The sequence below is a fragment of the Vicia villosa genome, linkage group LG2 (assembly GCF_029867415.1).
Source record: "Vicia villosa cultivar HV-30 ecotype Madison, WI linkage group LG2, Vvil1.0, whole genome shotgun sequence".
Lineage (NCBI taxonomy): Eukaryota > Viridiplantae > Streptophyta > Magnoliopsida > Fabales > Fabaceae > Vicia > Vicia villosa.
Genome location: NC_081181.1, coordinates 44,879,552 through 44,892,542, shown reverse-complemented (window position 1 = coordinate 44,892,542; position 12,991 = coordinate 44,879,552).

Here is a 12,991-nt window from a genome sequence, read left to right as displayed (position 1 = left end):
TACTTGGGGAGAATCTATTTTGATGGGTTTTATTTGGTGTTCTATACAAAGCCCAGAATTGAGGCTGACTCTAGCTAGGGAAAACATTATTTTCTGCCTTGTACAAAGCCCAAGGTTGTGGCTACTGAATAATGAAGGACTCACTAGGGGAGACTCTATTATCTGCCTTGTACAGTGCCCAAGGTTGAGGCTGACTATTAACAGGGAGTTTTATTGTTTTGGTGCCTTGTATGAAGCCCAAGGTTGAGGCTAACTATTTTTGTGGGATTTTGACTCTATTGAAGGATTTATTTAGAAAGACTGATTTTTGGAAGCTAACCCTTTCCAGGGATTTTGACTCAGCTGGTAGAATTGTCTGTTAAAAGACTGATTTTTGTCATGTTTTTGGAGGCTGACCCTTTCCAGGGGTTTTGACTCTTTTGGGGAAATTATCTCCTAAGAGAAATGAATCTTTGGTTTTTGAAGAAGTGATTTTGGAGGCTAACCCTTTCCAGGGGTTTTTATTAAGATGAAAGAATGATTTGGAGGCTAACCCTTTCCAGGGGTTTTTGTTAAGATGAAAGAATGATTTGGAGGCTAACCCTTTCCAGGGGTTTTTGTTAAAATGAAAGAATGTGTGGAGGCTAACCCTTTCCAGGGGTTTTTATTAAGATGAAGGAATGTTTGGAGGCTAACCCTTTCCAGGGGTTTTTGTTAAAATGAATGGCAGAAAGATTATCTAGTGAAGACTTCTTGTTTAAAGCCCAAGATGAAGGCTGACACTGACTGAGGATAAGCAAACATGGATCCTAGACTCTGCTAAGGAAGATTGATGAGGATAAGGGTGACAGAGACTGTCCATGTCTCTCATTCCAAAAGGTGTATTCAATGTAAAATTGAGACAAACTTAGCTTGTTTAAAGTCTGGTTTAAATTGGAAGAAACTCACCAGGGTATGTTAGAAGGTGACTAAAGACCTGTTCCTATGTTTATAAGAAACATGATGGGTCCTTGTATACAAGCTCAAGAGGAAGCTGGAAATGCTTTTAAGAAGCCTGTGGGTCCTTGTATAAAGCCCAAGAGGAGGCTAATCGAGGGTCATCGAGGGTCCTTGTTATAGCACAAGAGAAAGCTATGTAGTTTTGAACTTATTTTGGCTCTAAGTAAATGGGTAAGAGGTTTCACCGGGAATAATTCCTCTTTGGGTGGATGTGTCCTATTTTTTGGATTCTAAGGTTTTTGCCAAGATGTTTCACCGGGAATAATTCATCTTGGGGGTTTGAACTACAGATCTCTAATTAGGAAAGAGCCTTCACCGGGAAGACATTCTCAATCCTAGGCCATATTCCTATAATATATATATATAGTTTAACTGTCCTAGGGTTTACACTCAAATATAGTTCTAAACAAATATATGCACAATTTATATTTGACAGTAATTTAAATAAAGACTATAAATTGAAAGCTGGTAAAGCCTAACCTGGATGGAGTGGAGGCCTTTGAAGAAGTATGTACAAAGCCTTACCAGCAATTGATGGATAACAGTTGAATATATATGATAAACAGTAAAGGGTTTTTGAAAACAGAAGAAGTGAAGATGGACAAAGGTCACATAGGTATCTGAAGAGTTTCACCGGGAATAATGCCCTTCAAATACCAGAAGAATGTTTTGAAAACAGAAAGGAGATTTTGAAAATACAGTTTTTGAAAACAAACTATGAAAAGAAAAAGGTGTTGGGACTTACACTCTATTAGAGGCCCACTTAAAAAAATGATTTACTGTTTATGAGAAACAGTTGAAAATGATTGAAATGATATAAGGTTTTGTTGTTTGAAAACCTTAATCATCTGTTTAATCGGAGATTGAAAACAGTTTTGAATATTGACAAAAGTCAACTTAATTAAGGCAAAGATGAAATCTATACCTAATTAAGACCTAAACAATTAGGGTTTTATCATAAAATTATTCACAAAGTAATTAGGTTAAAATAAAATGAAAATATATATTTTAAAGTGTTTAAGAAAACATTTAAAACATACTATTTTAAACCTAATTAAAATACATGAAATAAATAATATTTTTATGATTTTTTTTATTATTCATAAAATAGGTATATTAAATAACAAGTGTGTGAAAAATGAAGTGAAAATGAATTAATTTGATAGGTGAATTAATTGTGTGAAGTTGTGAAGAAAATGAAAAGGAAAAGTGATAAAAAAATAATATTTTGGCCTCACCATGGTTTGAACCCACGCCCTTGAAGCCAACAATCAAAACACACACCAACCAGCCAACGTGCGCATGGTGTTATAGAGGGGATTTCATTGCAATATGTGTGTTGTCTAGTGCATAGAGTGGAAAAAAGAAAATAAAATCAAAAGGTCTGAGGCGAGGGGGATTCGAACCCCAGACCTTGGGCATGAGGAGACTTTGGACGCGCGCTGTAACCATTGAGCCATTACGATGAATTCGTAAATAACACAACTACCACTAAATTTATTTTAAACTTAAACCTAAGAATTCAAAAAAATGGCGCCACCACCATTACCATCTTCAACCTCTAGCTCCTCCATCTTGGATTTCTGAGCTCTCTCATCTCTCAACCATTTTAAATGATTCAAACATCAAACTTGCTCGTTTTCAAACGAGGAACATGATCATGATCTCAGAATTTATTTATTCTAAGTGTACTTAAAGAATTTCAGTATGAACATGAAGAACACATAAACCCTAATTTTAAAATTAAATGATGCACAAGATGAATAAATGAATGATGATAGAGGGTTTTCAATCCTCTGATGGTGCTGAACAAGATAGAATCGAGTTTTACCACAAAGAGTGCTTAAATTAAAGAGGTGGAGTTCAGAAACTTACCTCTGAAAATGGAGGTCGTGAGGATGGTAGAGAGCACCTGGGCTTGTATGAATGATCCCAAAAGCTTCCTTGGGACTCAGTGATGCTAACTGAATGCTTATTGTAACTTCAATTCTCCTGAATTGCTCTATGGACCTCCCTCGATTTGAGCTTCAAGTGAACATGGAGGATGATGAATCTGCAGTTACAGATGAGCTGCGACCATCTGGATAGCTCCACTACCTCCTATGGAATGTGCCTGGATGCTTGGCTTTGTTGGAAACCTTCTGAATTGCTCTATGGACCTCCAACTGCAACAGCTCCAAAGTGTGAGCAACAATGGCGTTCCTCCACTTACAGAAGTGATCCAGGTGCTTGGATCACCTCAAATGAACCTCCTTGAGATGTTAGAATGCTTACTTCCCAAAGATAAGCTCTGGTTTGAAGAAAACGATTCTTCTTGCCAAAGAACTTTGAAAAACAATAAGCATGAGAAGAGAAAGAGAAAGCAAGGAATATGGTTGCTTTGGTGTGTTTTTCTACTGAGGTATGCTCTCCTATTTATAGGCAAATGATTCAGTACTGATTGAGAGAGTGAGCTTGCTTAGTGAAGTGAATTTGGTTTCTTAGCCATGAAGAAATTTCAAAGAATATCCAAGTGTGATCATTGCATTTTCGAGCCAGCTCCCTATCCATTGATTCTATCTGATCTTAGGGAACATTTCAGATACAAAGTGAGCTCTAATTGGTTGGTGAGAAGATTCCTTGGGTGATTCATCAATTTGCCATAAATTCTCAAATGTAATCATTACATAATCACATGTTCTTGTTTTAGGAATCTTCCTCAATTATCATGGCATGGTGAAAATGAATGCATGGCATGTTTTCAGATGTGTTATGGGTCGTGTAGCATCCATAATTGAGGTCATGTGCACAAAATTGCAAAGTTCAAAAATGATGCATGACCTATAATTTCACTTCATGAGGCCAACTTTGAACAAGCATAACTCCTAGCTCAAAATGAATTTGGAGAAGGTTGAACACAATTTGGAAAGCCCTAAACATCTACTTCAAATCATTAGTTTGGAGTTTCTTCAGAATCCTTTGGCAAATTTGTGAAAAATGAGGCCAAAGTTGGAAGAAAACTAGGTTAAAACACTTAGAAAATTTTCTAAGTGTTTATTACCTAAAACTTCAAAATTTCCAAAACTCTTAAATGATTGATCTTTTGAAAAAAGTTCCATTGTAAGATGTTGTTTTATTTTGCAAGATCTACAACTTTCATGTTGGAAGTTTTTTGAGTTGTGTAGGTGAAATTTTGAGTTCCCATAATGCCCTCAAAAACCCTAATTCCCGACTTTTTGCTCCTTGAAGATTCTTCTTGAATTTCTTTGGTCAAATGACTTTAATATCCATATATTGATGATATTGATCCTTGAAAGTCATGGTTTGACCAAAAATCTTAAAAGTCAAAGGTGATCCCATACAGTTGACTTTTTCCAGATAAGGTGAGATTTGGACTTTTGTGTAGAATCAAGATCTTCTCCTCAAATGAGTGATGTAAATGGGTTATATTGAGGTGGTAAAAGTTCTTGAATCATGTCTTGAGTTTTGGATCCATGCCTCTGATTAAAAGTCAACTATCCTGGTGAATTAGGTCAAAAACCCTAATTGTCGACCAGATGAAAATGATGACTGTAGACTTTGAATTGAGGTGTAATGTCCAGTGGATCTTGTTATATGGGCTATTTGAAGATGATTGATGTCTTTGAATGATCCCCTGGGGCTTTTTAGGGTTTCCCAAAGGTGATCCCTGATTTTAGTCCTTGATAGGCTCAAAAAAACCCTAGTCTGGTGACCTGAGTAAATCTGTATTCAGAGGACTGGGTATCTAATCAATCATAGGTGAGAAAATGAAGCTCTTGAGTCCTATGATTATGTTAGAGACTAATCCTTCTACTGATTGATCCTTTGCCTGAGTTTTCTTGTCTTTGAACATCCTTGATTGAATGCCAGATGAAGAAGTGACTGCTTTGGGCACTAGTTTTGACCTGATGAAAATCCTGAAGATATGTCATCTCAGGGGGGTCAAAAATTAGGGTATGACAGATGCCCCTATTTAAGTTTCTTTTATCTGGAGGGAGAGAGATTGATATCTCGATCTCTCCTGCGTGAAAGAGACTTAAATATCAAAGAATGCCCGAATTTTGGGCGCTCCTGAGATGTTGTAATTGATAAAATCCTTGCATGACTTGATCCCGTTGTCGCACTTGGCGGGGAATGAGGAGACAAACTCCTGTAGAAATACTTGATGTGGACTCTGGTGAATGGATGGCAATGTAGGATGCGCAATCCATCTTCTTTAACTAAGTGTTGACACTTAGAAAAAAGGTAAACAACCTCCCCCTTGTTTCGGATGTCCATATCTCGAAACTGGTCTCAGTCGTGTTTGGACAAAATCTCAGATAAAGAGAAAAATTTCCAAAGATTCGTTTCCTCATCAAACTTCTCATCAGTACTTGGAGATGAGATGCCATTTGATGGTAGTAAAGAAACTTCAAAGGTTTGTTTCCTCATCAAACTTCTCATCAGCACTTGGAGATGAGACGCCATTTGATGGTAGTAGAGAAACTTCAAAGGTTTGTTTCCTCATCAAACTCCTCATCAGCACTTGGAGATGAGACGCCATTTGATGGTAGTAGAGAAACTTCAAAGGTTTGTTTCCTCATCAAACTTCTCATCAGCACTTGGAGATGAGACGCCATTTGATGGTAGTAGAGAAACTTCAAAGGTTTGTTTCCTTATCAAACTTCTCATCAGCACTTGGAGATGAGACGCCATTTGATGGTAGTAGAGAAACTTCACCATCTTCCCTTTTGACTTGACGTCTTGAAAGAATGTCATATGGCCTCATGATCTTTTGAGGGGCTAATGACTTTGCTTGAAAGCAGACAAACTGTTTTCTGGGTGAAAACCAACATTCATCGACTTATGCCAGGGAATTAACAAACTGTTTTCCTAAGAGGAAAAACTGCCATTTGTCGACTCATGCGGGGGAATCAACAAACTGTTTTTCTTAAGAGGAAAACTGCCATTTGTCGACTCTGAGGGGAATTAACAAACTGTTTTCCTAGGAGGAAAACTGCCATTTGTCAACTCTGAAGGGGATGAAACATCCCAAAAACAGACAAACTGTTTAAAGAAACTGCCATTTGTCGATTTCTTGAGTGTTTAACAGACAAACTGCCTTTCCTTGGGGAAAGACTGCCATTTGCCAATTGCTAGGGGAACAAACTGTCTTCTACTTGGAGAGACTGCCATTTGTTGATCCTGTCGTGAAAGAAAGTGAGCAAACTGTCTTCTGCTGAAAGAGACTGCCATTTGCTGACTTTGTTGAGGAATCTTTAAGCGAAATAAACTGTCTTCATGAAGAAGGCTGCTATTCGTTATTTTTGTCCGAAAAAGTGAGTGAACTGTCTTTTGCCGAAAGAGACTGCCATTCACTGACTTCGCTGGGGATCATTCGTCGATCTGTTGGGGAGATTCCCAATTATTTTCTTTGGCGAAGAGTGGCATCTCTTGACCCTGCTGGGGAAATACCAAACTGTCTCCTTTGACGAAGAGTGGCATCTCTTGACCCTGTTGGGGAAATACCAAACTGTTTTCCAGGAGGAAAAACTAACACTTGTCGATTATGTCAGGGAATCCACACTACTTGGAGAAAAGAACCGCTCATCGACCCTGTAGGGAATTCCAAAATGCGAAACAAACTATCTTATTTGAAGAAGATTGTCGAGCGTCGCTCTGCAGGAGATTCTCAGTTGGGGAATTCCAAAAGTGAACAAACTATCTCTTTAGAGGAGATTGCCATTTGTTGACTTGCTTGGGGAATTTGGGTGTATGAACCTTCTTTATGAAGAAGAAAAACCCTTTCACATCTTTGCAGGGGAATCTTGAGTATATGCTTTAATGACTCGGGCATTCACATGATCAAAGCCTGACTCGACTATGCAGTTATAATGTATGCATGAATATTATGACAAATATAAAATGTAAAGTGAATGTGAATAGAATTGTCGCGGATGTAAAATCCTATGATACGACTTGAATCTTGTTGATCAGAAGATGTCTTCTTCTTGTAGTTCGAACTCTGTCAGGAATACCTGGTTATCAGTTGTCCGCTGTCCGAAGTGAGTAATATGAATTGAAGTGAAAATCCGTCATCGGGAGATGTTCGCAAAGTGACCTCATGGGGAAATCTTGGTTCCCGGAGTCTCAACCGTTCTCGGAGTAGCTGTTTGCATTCTTCCTATTGTTTGTAAACCTTAGAAAGAAAATTTCACCTCTATTTTTTTGTAAATTCATTTTATTTTATGAAAACATTTGTTTCAAGAAAATGACTGTTTAAACTTAAAATGCATTTCAAGAAACTGAAAAAGACTCGATTTGCAAAGAAAGCACAAGGCTCAAATTATTATATATGGAATGGTAATCAGCCAAATGCTTGATTCCATGGAGTATTTACAAAGTTAGAAATTGGTAATTTTTCGGGAAAAGGGCTACGATGAAACGTGACGACCGTTATCTTTCCCTTCCACTCCGAGTTACGCTGTATTCGTGCTTCGTAGAAGATGACCTACTGCTGATGAATACTCCGCTATGGATTTTTGAATGATCAAGTTTGTCCTGAACACAGTTACTTGCCATATATCCCTAACTTTTGCGTAAACTACCCCTTTCGGGTTTTAAGTCTACCGGGATTGGTTATTTATTTTTTATGTCTCTAACTTTTGCCTGAATCGCCCTTTCGGGTTTTCGATTCACCGAGACGCTCTTTTTTGCCTAAGCCGCTCTTTGCGAGTTTTCAACTTAGCGAGCTGTTCTTTTGTTTATTTAGGCGAAGTATTTCTTGACTGCGTCGACGTTCACAGGACGGGTGAATTCTTCTCCATCCATAGTCGTGAGTATTAAGGCTCCTCCTGAGAAAGCTCTCTTGACCACGTAGGGGCCGTCATAATTGGGAGTCCATTTCCCTCTCGAATCTGTGAGAAAAGATTGAATCTTTTTGAGTACAAGGTCGCCTTCTTTGATTGTGCTAGGTCGAACCTTTTTGTCGAAAGCTTTCTTCATTCTTTGTTGATATAGCTGACCGTGGCATAAAGCTGTCATGCGTTTTTCTTCGATTAGGTTCAATTCATTGAATCTGCTTTGACACCCCTCGGCTTCTGTTAATTTTGCCTCCATCAAGACTCTCATTGATGGAATCTCAACCTCTATAGGTAGGACTGCCTCCATGCCATATACAAGGGAGAAAGGAGTTGCTCCAGTCGAAGTACGTACTGATGTACGGTAACCATGAAGTGCATATGGGAGCATTTCATGCCAATCTTTGTAAGTGATGACCATCTTCTGAACGATTTTCTTGATGTTTTTGTTAGCTGCTTCTACAGCTCCATTCATCTTTGGTCTGTAAGGAGATGAGTTGTGATGCTCAATCTTGAATTCTTCACAAAGCTCCTTCATCATTTTGTTATTCAAATTTGACCCATTGTCAGTGATTATCTTGCTAGGAATGCCGTAGCGACAGATGATGTGATTCTTGATAAACCTGACGACAACTTGTCTTGTAACGCTTGCATATGAAGCTGCTTCAACCCATTTGGTGAAATAGTCTATAGCTACCAAGATGAAGCGATGTCCGTTGGACGCTTTTGGCTCGATCATTCCAATCATGTCGATTCCCCACATGGAGAAAGGCCAAGGGGAAGAGAGTATGTTGAGAAGAGATGGTGGCACATGAATTCTATCGGCGTAGATCTGACATTTGTGACACCTCTTTGCGTACTGGTAGCAATCTGACTCCATCGTCAGCCAATAATATCCTGCTCTCAGTATTTTCCTTGTCATGGTATGTCCATTGGTGTGAGTACCAAAGGAACCTTCATGTATTTCTCTCATGAGTACTTCTGCTTCTTTTCTGTCAACGCATCTGAGCAGAACTATGTCGAAGTTTCTCTTGTACAGAACATCTTCATTCAGGAAGAATCTACAAGCTAACCTTCTCAAAGTCTTTCTATCTTTCTTTGACGCCCCAAGAGGGTACTCTTACTTTTGAAGAAAGTTCTTGATGTCGTGATACCACGGTTTGTCGTCGATGATTGCTTCTACTGTGAAAACATGAGCGGGCCTATCCAGGCGCATAACATCGATCCGAGGAATGTCATTCCAATGATTTATCCTAATCATGGAAGAGAGTGTGGCTAATGCATCAGCCAAGTTGTTTTCTTCACAAGGAATGTGATGAAAATCTACTATGTCGAAGAATGGTAACAATCTTCTCGCGTAGTCTTTGTAAGGAATTAGCCCTGGTTGGCGTGTTTCCCATTCTCCTTTGATTTGATTGATGACCAAAGCAGAATCCCCGTATACATCCAAGTGTTTGATTCTTAGATCAACGGCTTCTTCGAGACCCATGATGCAAGCTTCATATTCGGCCTCATTGTTTGTGCACTTGAAAGTTAATCTGGCAGTAAATGGAATATGGGTACCCTGAGGTGTAACAATGATTGCCCTAATTCCTCGTCCATAAGCATTGACAGCTCCGTCAAAGATTAAGCCCCACTGGGATCCTATCTCAGGTCCTTCGTCTGGTAGTGGCTCGTCGCAATCTTTCATCTTGAGGTACATGACGTCCTCGTCCGGAAAGTCAAAACTGGTTGATTCATGACCATTGAGTGGGTGGTGAGCCAGGTGCTCAGCTAGGATACTTCCTTTCACGGCTTTCTGAGCGTGATACTCAATGTCATATTCTGATAGCAACATCTGCCAATGGGCAATTCTCCCAGTTAAGGCAGGCTTCTTAAAGATGTACTTGATTGGATCCATATGAGAGATCAAACAAGTAGTATGTCGAATCATGTACTGGCGGAGACGCTTGGCAGCCCAGGCCAAAGCACAACACGTCTTCTCGAGCATGGAGTAGCGGGATTCACAGTCAGTGAATTTCTTGCTTAGGTAGTAAATGGCATGCTCTTTTCTTTTCGTCTCGTCTTGCTGACCAAGTACACAACCCATGGAATCTTCTAAGACGGTTAAGTACATTATCAAAGGTCTTCCTTCCACTGGAGGAGACAAGATGGGTGGTTCGAGCAGATATTCTTTAATGCTGTCGAACGCTTTCTGACAATCGTCTGTCCAGACGCAACTTTGATTTTTCCGTAGAAGTTTGAAAATAGGAGCGCAAGTTGCAGTCATGAGATATATGAATCTCGAGATGTAATTCAGACGTCCAAGAAATCCTCTAACTTGTTTCTCGGTTCTGGGTGAAGGCATTTCTTGAATTGCCTTGACTTTGTCTGGATCTACTTCAATTCCTCGTTTGCTGACGATGAAACCAAGGAGTTTTCCTGAGTAGACACCAAAGGTGCACTTGTTGGGGTTCAGGCGAAGCTGAAACTTCCGTAAGCGTTGAAATAACTTTGTCAGATTTTGTATATGATCTTCTTCATTTTCTGATTTGGCAATCATGTCGTCCACATAGACTTCCACTTCTTTATGCATCATGTCGTGGAAAAGCGTAGTCATGGCTCTTTGATAAGTTGCCCCTGCGTTCTTTAGTCCAAAAGGCATAACACGATAGCAGAATGTGCCCCAGGGGGTGATGAAAGCTGTTTTCTCCATGTCTTCAGGTGCCATTTTGATTTGGTTGTATCCTGAAAATCTGTCCATGAACGAGAAAACTTTGGATTTTGCTGTACTGTCTACCAACATATCAATATGTGGTAAAGGAAAATCATCCTTAGGGCTAGCTTTGTTCAAATCTCTGTAGTCGACGCACATGCGGACTTTTCCGTCTTTCTTAGGAACGGGAACAATGTTAGCTAACCACTGAGGGTATTCTGAAGTGACGAGGAAACCTGCGTTGATCTGCTTTTGAACTTCCTCTTTGATTTTCATGGCCATCTCCGGATGAGTTCTTCTCAATTTTTGCTTGACCGGAGGGCATTCTGCTTTTAATGGCAAGTGATGCTCCACTATACTGGTATCCAACCCTGGCATATCTTGATAAGACCAAGCGAAGACATCTGAGAATTCTTTGAGCAGTTGTATCAAACTCTCTCTGATCTCTGAACTAAGCGAAGCTCCAATCTTAACCTCTTTTCTGTTTCCATTGGAACCAAGGTTAATGATCTCTAGAGGCTCATTGTATGGCTGAATGGCCTCTTCCTTTTGTTGAAGTAATCGTGAAATTTCCTTTGATATTTCTTCGTCTTCTTCTTCCTCTGCCTCGAATACAGGAAACTCAAAGCTTGGAGAAGTCATACGATCGCACGTTTCAACGGGGTATTTTATGATTAATCTGCATATGTGTGATAAGTTTTATTTAGACAACGAGGGAAGACTCGGTGTATGCAGTTAATGGAATTTTTGATGTTTTTTAAGGGTGTTTTTTAGGATTACCAATTTCCGAAAAAGAGAAAAGGAAAAACTAAATGAAGGAACAGAATGACATTTTTATTTATCGACAGTCATTTCTTGAAACAAAGACCCTATAAAACAAAACTCTATTGCTTTGGGCGAAGCAAAGAGGGACATTTTCCTAAGAAATAGTAAAATGCAAAGCCCTATGAAACATCTCTTCACCCTGGGCTATGGTGAGAGGATAAAATAACGGTGAAAGTTCCTACTTAGGAGTGCGAACAACAGTTGAAACTTCAACAGCTGTCCAATAGTGGCGAACCCCATTGTGCACTAAGTAATCTGGAACCTTAGGCTTAAGCTGGCCTGTGGTAGGTCTTGATTTACCAACCACTGTCTTTGCAACACTCAGACGATCTTCTTCTACTTCAGCAGACTGAGCGGTGTGAGCATACCCATTTCCAAGTGGAGTATGTCGAACTTTCTTTTGAGGAAACTTCCAATCTTCTGAATGGAGAGACTCGTTGTCGGAGACACTTTCGAGATCATCCTCTTCTGTATTTTGGTCTTGCTCTTCTCCCAAGATGGCATTGACCAGGTATGTATACTCTAGATCCATATCCCCGGAAGGTGACTTGGGGATATAATCCTCAATGATGATTTCACCAGTCGATGATGATGAATAGCAAGGGTTATACATCTCTTTTGGCTGAGAGAGGTACTCAAAATCACTGTTCCATCCAGTTGGAACAATATCTTCAAGAGAGATTCTTGAACTTTCAGGAGCGGAGTATTTCACCATGTAGTCGAATTTTCCGCTTGGTTCTCCTAATGTATCCCAAGTCTCTTCGGGGATAGGAGGAACTTCTTCTGATGAACCATGACTTCTGGTGGTGAAGCTGTCAGTAACTTCATCACTGCTTGGTCGAGTCTTACTTTCAGATCCCTTAGTCGGATAACAACAAGGTGATTCAGACTCTGATAGGGCTATGTATCCTGCCTCGAGAAGGTAGGACATACATTCCACTTCAAAATTCTCATCGGTGTCTTCCGTACCGATGGTATTGACTGTTTGTTGAACAGGTTGAAGAAAACCTCCACTTCGGAAAGTTTCTTGAATGGGAAGAACTACCTCAATTCCTGGAATAGTCTTTGATGATGTTGGAAAGAATCCAACTCCTGTTCTGTTCTTGTTGTTGGCAGGAATATTAATGTGCCCCCAACCACTGGTAGTGCCATCCTTTACAACTTGGATCGCATCTCTGTAGGAAGAAATAGACGCTGCTTTCTCCTTTCCTTTGTCCAAGGAAAGTGCTTGGAATTTAGTTCCAACAACTTCTTTTGGTTCTATGTCGGAGAATGACGACAGGTTACTGACGATCAGAGCTCGTTCTCCACATACGGTTACCAATTTGTCATTTCTTATGAACTTCAGTTTCTGATGAAGTGTTGAAGTAATTGCCCCAGCCTCATGAATCCATGGGCGACCTAGCAAACAACTGTATTGTGCTGGAATATCCATAACTTGGAAAGTGATTTTGAACGTCTGAGGTCCAATAGTTATGGGAAGATCCACTTCTCCAAAAACTGACTTCCTTGATCCATCAAATGCTTTGACGATGACATGACTTTTTCTTAGAGGGTAATCTTCGAAAGATAATTTTGACAATGTTGATTTCGGCATGACGTTGAGAGAGGATCCGTTATCTATTAGGACTCCTGTGAGTGTATCACCCATGCA